Here is a 6,978-nt window from a genome sequence, read left to right on the forward strand (position 1 = left end):
GAGAAAGAAGCACTCATTTGTTTTTCCACTGTGCATTCATTGGTCACTTCCCATATGTGCCCTGACCAGGGATCCAATCTGCAACGCTGGTGTTTCCACAGGACACTCCCCAATTGAACTAACTGGCTAGGGCCACTTCCTGCTCTTTTCATAAGAAAAAAACTGTTAACTTCTTTATTCCAATGATAGAACTGCTCATGCTGAGTAGTGGTATTCATTATAGAACAAATCCTGTTTCCTTCCATCCTCCATTATATCACCCAACCAAAACCCAGATCCTATAATAGGTTAGAGAGATGTTAGAAAGAACTAAGACACTGATACTTAGACCATGGGGTCTGCTTGCAAATAAAAAGAAAAACAACTTGTTTAATGAGAGGTGTGTTCCTGGTGATTTGGCTTAAGTGAATTAACACCAGCTTTCTTTCTACCAATCCCTTTAGTAATTAATTTGAATGTTGGAGTTCAGAAAGGATTTCCTCACATTTGGTTTAAAGTGGAGTTTGAAGATAAGGTTAAGAAAGAAGCTAATTAAGAGAATTAAGGTTAAGAAAGAAGCTAATTAAGAGAAAATGTGTAGCACAAACCTAGCTTAGGATCTGTCAAATGCCAGTATCCTAGCTGGGCTTGAACCACCAATGCTTCGGTAAACAGATGAACTCATCAATGACCCAAGAAAATGTAAGCACTGGTTTTTCAAGCAAGATCTTCTCAGCCCCAAGCTGCAATACTCTGGGCTCTCCTATCTTGTCTAACTTCACTAACTCCAAAGATATTGAGCTCAGGAATTGTGCTGAGAGAACTACAGCTACCATCATGTCATATCATAAGAATAGGACATTTCTGTTGGTGAAATACGTCTTATATGCCCACATTCAGAAGGAAATGCTACAGTTCTTTAAGAGACTGATCAAAATATCATCCAGCTTGATCGTGGCATCACTAGCTTGAGCACGGGTCCCCAGCTTGAGCATGGGATCATAGACATGACCCCACGGTTGCTGGCTTGAGCCCAAGGGTCACTGGCTTGAAGTCCAAGGTTACTGGCTTGAGCCCAAGGTCACTGGCTTGAGCAACGGGTCACTGGCTCTGCTGGAGCCCCCGGTCAAGGCACATATGAGAAAGCAATCAATGAACAACTAAGGTGCCATAATGAAGAATAGATTCTTCTCATCTCTCTCCCTTCCTGTCTGTCCCTATCTGTCCCTCTCTCTGTCCCTCTCTCTGTCTCTGTAACACACACAAAAAAGGAGATTGGTCAAAATAAAGATAATATTATTACCTACCAAAGTTAAATGTATGATGTTGTGGAATGTATTTCTCTGTATCATGTGGCAAATGCTGTTCTACCCAGTTTTGCTGCCTGGTGTCTGGGCCCCTTCCTAAGTTCACTCTCTTTGCATGAAACTGCTCCCAACCTCTTCACCCTGGTGAGTGTGTGACTGTCACAACAGCTCTTCATTTTCTGGAAATACTGTTTCGTATAGCTGGACTTACCAGACACACCTTTTGAGTTTATCTTTCTTTTATTCCCTTAAAACTTTTAAAATAAGATTTTATTTGTTGATTTTAGGGACAGAGAGGAGAGAAAGAAATAGGGATGGGGGAAGGGAGCGGGAAGCATCAACTCTAGCAGTTGCTTTATGTTTGTGCCTTGATCCAGCAACCCTGGATTTCAAACCAGCAACCTCAGCATTCCAGGTCAACGCTTTAACCACTGTGCCACCACAGGTCAGGCTCCCTTGGATTTTTTTGTTCTGATTTCTAGAATACATCCTTAGCATAATTCTACAAATCTTTTTGTTGTTCTTCTTCTTATTCCTACTGATATGGTATTCATTTTCAAGATCTCTTTTTCTAAGTCAGTCTCTGGCTGAGGGAATGTCACCCTGAGGAGGGAGGCCAAGGAGTCCACCTGGAGTACAGGGACCTCACTTCCTGCTGGTCTACAGGCCCTTGGCTGGAAGGGTGGGGTGGGAGGGGCAAGGGGCGGGGCATGGCTTGGAATAAGTAACAGTAATAAAGCCAAGCAAGGGACCTGTCTTCTGTAGATGAGGCTGCTGTTCTGACATCTGTTGCTCATAGACTATGTTGACGTCTAGTGTGACAGGGGCCCAATCCAGGGCTGTTGCCTGACTTTGAGCATAAGTTCTGTGTGGAGGATCTGGAGGGGGAGAGGGGAGAAGGGGTGGAGTGGTTGTCCTAGAGACTGCGATTGTACAATATAAGAAATATAGACTATGCTGGGTGGCAGGAGACAATTTTCCGCCTGTGGTACAGCATATATCCCCAAAATGGACGTACTTCTTCAGGATAAGATTGCTCAGTTGTACTTTATATTTTCTTGCCACTGCTATTTTCCTATGCAGAAGTTTCTATGCAGAATTGACTGTGTAATATGTGATAGTGAGTTATGGTGTATGGGCTTTATCCTGTTTGGAATTTAATGAGAGCTGTCTTAAACCTGAACTGCTAGCACAGTTTTCCTGATCTTTGGTTCTCCTAACCTTCCCTTCCTCTCAAATTTGCCACTTTAACTCTTCTGCTGAGTAAGGTTCTCTTCTGCCCACCTTCTAAGGCTTACCACGGACTCTAAAAGAAAAGCAACCTTGGCCAGATTGAGTGTCTCTACTGTGTGCTGTCAGCAATTGTTTTTTTCTTTTGGTGTTGCCCTGTGAGTGAGTGTATGTGTTTTCCTGCGTGTTTACATTGGGGTGAGCTTTGGGGGACACGATAAATTGGTTGCTGGAAACTTCAGGCCACCTTCTGTTGGGTCTGTCTCTTCTCTGATGGTGTGGTCTCTCCCAGGCGTTAAACTCTGTTGGATGCCACCGCCCCTTCACTTCTGCATTTGGCATTTTCTATCCAAATGCCTCTGAGATACTTGGAATGTCCTGGCAACCCTGCCCTTGTGGAGCTCTTCTTTCAGCATCTATAAAATATCTGGGGGTAACTGGGAGCTCCTTTTCTCTGCCATAGTTACCACACAGACTTCCTGCTTTGAAAGCCCTCACAAGTTAGGACAATTCTCTGCTTCCCCCCGTCAAAAAAATGTGACACTTCAGTTCATGGTTCTAGAATGGACTGGATTCTAAGCTTTTCAGAGGTACTGCTATTGGTCCTTCAGTAAGACAAGAAAGAGTGGGTCTAAGGATTAGAAAAAAAAGGAACAAAGCTATTAGTAATTGTTTATTATATTCATCCATATAGAATACCCAAGAGAAACCAGATGCAAATTATTATAATTCCTTGGCAAGGTGGCTGATAAAAAATAAGGACACAGAAATTAATTGTATTCCTAAATAGCATCAATAAAAAAAATTTTCTTTTTATTTATTTATTTTTAATTTTTTAAAGTTATTATTATTATTATTTTTAGATTTTGTTTATTCATTTTAGAGAGAGGATACAGGGAGAGAAAGAGAGAGAGAGAGAGAGAGAAGGAGGGAGGAGCAGAAAGCATCAACTCCCATATGTACCTTGACTAGGCAAGCCCAGGGTTTTGAACTGGCGACCTCAGTGTTCCAGGTCAATGCATTACCCATTGCGCCACCACAGGTCAGGCCATTTTCTCTTTAAAAAAAAAATTTTAGCCTCACCTGTAGTGGCGCAGTAGATAAAGCGTCGACCTGGAACACTGAGGTCGCCAGTTCAAAACCCTGCACTTGTCTTGTCAAGGAACATATGGGAGTTGATGCTTCCTGCTCCTCCCCCCTTTCTCTCTCTCTCTCTCTGTCACTGTCTCTCCTTTCTAAAAAAAAAAAAAATTGAATAAAAAATTTTTTTTAAAGACATTATTTATTCATTTTAGAGAGGGGGGAGAAAGGAGGGAAGGAGCAGGAAGCTTCAACTCCCATATGTGCCCTGGGCAGGCCCAGGGTTTTGAACCAGTGATCTCAGTGTTCCAGGTTGACGCTTTACCCATTGCACCACCACAGGTCAGGCAAATTTTTTTCTTAAGTGATAGTTAACTTAGCCAGGATTGTACAGCCACTCTAAAGTGGAAGTAAGATTTGAACTTGAACTCAGGTCTTCAGGGCTTCAAGTGGGCCATTGCCTGTGCATTAGGCTGCTCAGGAAACAGGGCCTTTGAAGACTGGCCCAATGTGATACAGCCTGGGAGAGTGGCCAAGTAGCAGCCTAACTCCTCAGAGCAGTGAAAGAATGCTGTTTCTTCCACATCTCACCTGGATGGCTTTAGGGAAATTTCTCATTCTTTCTCAGCATTGCTCTTTTACTGGTTAAAATGAGCACAATAAAATATGTCATAGCAAAACTTAAATGTGCTAATGCATAAAAATGCTCTGTTACTAATGCTCATTTCCCCAAGTATCTACTTTGGTACATAGATGGTAATCCATAAATACATGATCTTTGATAGACTAGATCCTGAACATTATTCCATCCATGCATCAAGAGTCTCTGAGAAGCCCATTAAGTATGGCCAGCCTAGGGGTAGTCAGTCAGGAAGGGAACTGGGGGTGGGGGACTCAATTTGTCCCCAGAGAGCTGCATAGAAGCCTGTAGGGGCCACTGAATCCTACCTGCTGAATGAGAGCACAGCAGTCATGGTCTGGTCCAACTCTCTCTCACTTCCTTTCCTTCCTTTCCCTTCCCTTCCCTTCCCTTCCCTTCCCTTCCCTTCCCTTCCCTTCCCTTCCCTTCCCTTCCCTTCCCTTCCCTTCCCTTCCTTTCCCTTCCCTTCCCTTCCTTTCCCTTCCCTTCCTTTCTTTCAAATTAATTGAATTTATTGGGATGACATTGGTTCACAAAATCATACAGGTTTCAAGTGTCCATTTCTTTTTAAGAACATATCAGAAAGAGAACTAAGGAAGATATTTCTGAACACAGTGAATGCTTTCAGGGATTGCATATGGTAGGAGAGCTCCCTCATCTTTCAGAGGCTGGAGGATGTCCTGACCCAGCAACTCTGTTCTCGGTGTCTTGTCTGCAAAATGTCATCATTATTTCTCCCTGACTACCTGACAAGGGTATTGTCAGGAACAGGGCATAGAAAGTTAAAAGGGCTATTTGATAAGAGCAGGTAAGCAAAAGACTTAGAATGAAGCACCAAACAAGGGAGTGTGGTCAAACTCCCAAGAGAACTATGTGGGTTCCCTGCCAGCAATTCAGACTTGCCCACAGTCACTGGTCTGACTATGGGCCAGGAGCTAGAAAGGCACTTCAAGTGTTTTTAATCCCCTGAGTATTTACAATAACCCAACAAGGACATTTTGGTATTATACCCATTCCACAGATGAAGAAACCAAGGCACAAATTGGTCAAATGTTGGCCATACTAGAAAGCTTGGGTATCTCTCTTAAGCACTAAGTTACATGACCCCATTGTTTAGACAAAGTCCAGGGCAACAGAATTTCATCAGTGCCACGTTGTACTTAGTAAAATCAGATGAGCAAGGCTGATCTCCATGCCGTAAAGAGCCTCACAGGCTAATGGGGCAAACGACAGGTGATGAGTCACTGGCCTTACCAGGCATCACTGGGTAAGCTCAGGAAAGTCCAGGGTCCTGAATGATTTCTGGCATTGAGAAGGAGGTCAGAAATTGTGCTCTAGAAGCACCTTCCCCAGGGTCCTCAGTGGGAGAAGGACAAGATGTGGAGATATGTGTATAGGGCTGGGAGGACCCCAGGGAGAAGGGAGAGTAGTTCTGTGGTTCAGAGTGAGCATATTGATCCACCCTTCCTGATTACTCTTACAGAGGAGATGTCTGACCCCCTCAGCCATTCTGCATGCCCTGCACCAAGCTTTGGCTGGCTATGAGCTCTTGCATAAAGAGCCCTTGGCACCAGCCTCTGCAGCTCCTCCATTCATCAACTCCATCATTTTCTGCTTCAGTCATTGGCCCAGCCTATGGGCATCCTGCATATCCAGGCCATCATCAGACCAGCCTCCAGGATCAGCCTGACCGCCATCATACCAGCCTCCCGGATCAGCCTAACTACTATCAGACAAGCTTCTAGGATCAGCCTATTAGGAAAACAGCTGTGTTAAGCTTGCTCACTGGTTTCCTGGCTGCAAGCACTTTGCACGATTAATGCGTGAGCATGTGGCAGAAAGCTACATGCGTGTTTCTATAAAAAGCTATGGGTGCTTTCCTTTGGTAGCGATTCTCCCAGAAAGCTCTTCTGCCACCTTGAGGTGCAGATACCCAATTCCCTTAGCCACCACCATGAGGGGTGGTTTTCCTGAAAGCGGTTTTCCTTTGTGTAGTGCTGGTGACCAAGGTCCGGTAGGTTCACATTGGATTCGGGCAGATAATAGAAGAACTGTGAAGCCAGAAAGCGTTGGGCCATTCCTATTTAATAGATTCTTGCAATGGTGGATGAGCAAACAGGAAGGGCAAAACCACTTCTCACAACAGCAGGCAAATGAACAGCAAAACAGCCCCTCGCAAGTGGCGGGCAGGCATTCCATAATCTCAATCCATAACCCACCCTGAGGGCAAGCACTTGTAGCCTTGCATAGACTATACACACATGGCTCTGCCAGGTGCTCATGCACTGGTCAAGCAAAGCGAAGTGAGCAAGCTTAACACACCTGTTTCCCAACAAGCCATGCCTTTAGGATTGCTTGCCTCACAATCTACATGACGGGTATCTTCCTTTTGATGGTCTCTGTGCAAGGAGTGAAGTACATTATATCACAGAAACCATACAGAATACAGCAACCAAATTAAAAGGCACATACTATACCAAAAGTGACAATAATTACAAAGGTGCCCTTCACAGTGTCTCCCTGAGCACTCTGCCCAGGCAGTTAACTGAAGATCTACTTCCATCCCTTTACAGTGTGGGGGGGGGGGGGAGGGCTGTATAGTCCAGGGCTATGTCCTTTGAAACGATAAAGTGTTGTTGGTGCATATCTGTAACTGGATAGGAGCAGCTTCCTGGTGCAGAAGGGCCTCCACGCCGTTTCGAAACCCTGGGCTTGCCTGGTCAAGGCACATATGGGAGTTGA

The sequence above is a fragment of the Saccopteryx bilineata genome, chromosome 2 (assembly GCF_036850765.1).
Source record: "Saccopteryx bilineata isolate mSacBil1 chromosome 2, mSacBil1_pri_phased_curated, whole genome shotgun sequence".
Classification (NCBI taxonomy): domain Eukaryota; kingdom Metazoa; phylum Chordata; class Mammalia; order Chiroptera; family Emballonuridae; genus Saccopteryx; species Saccopteryx bilineata.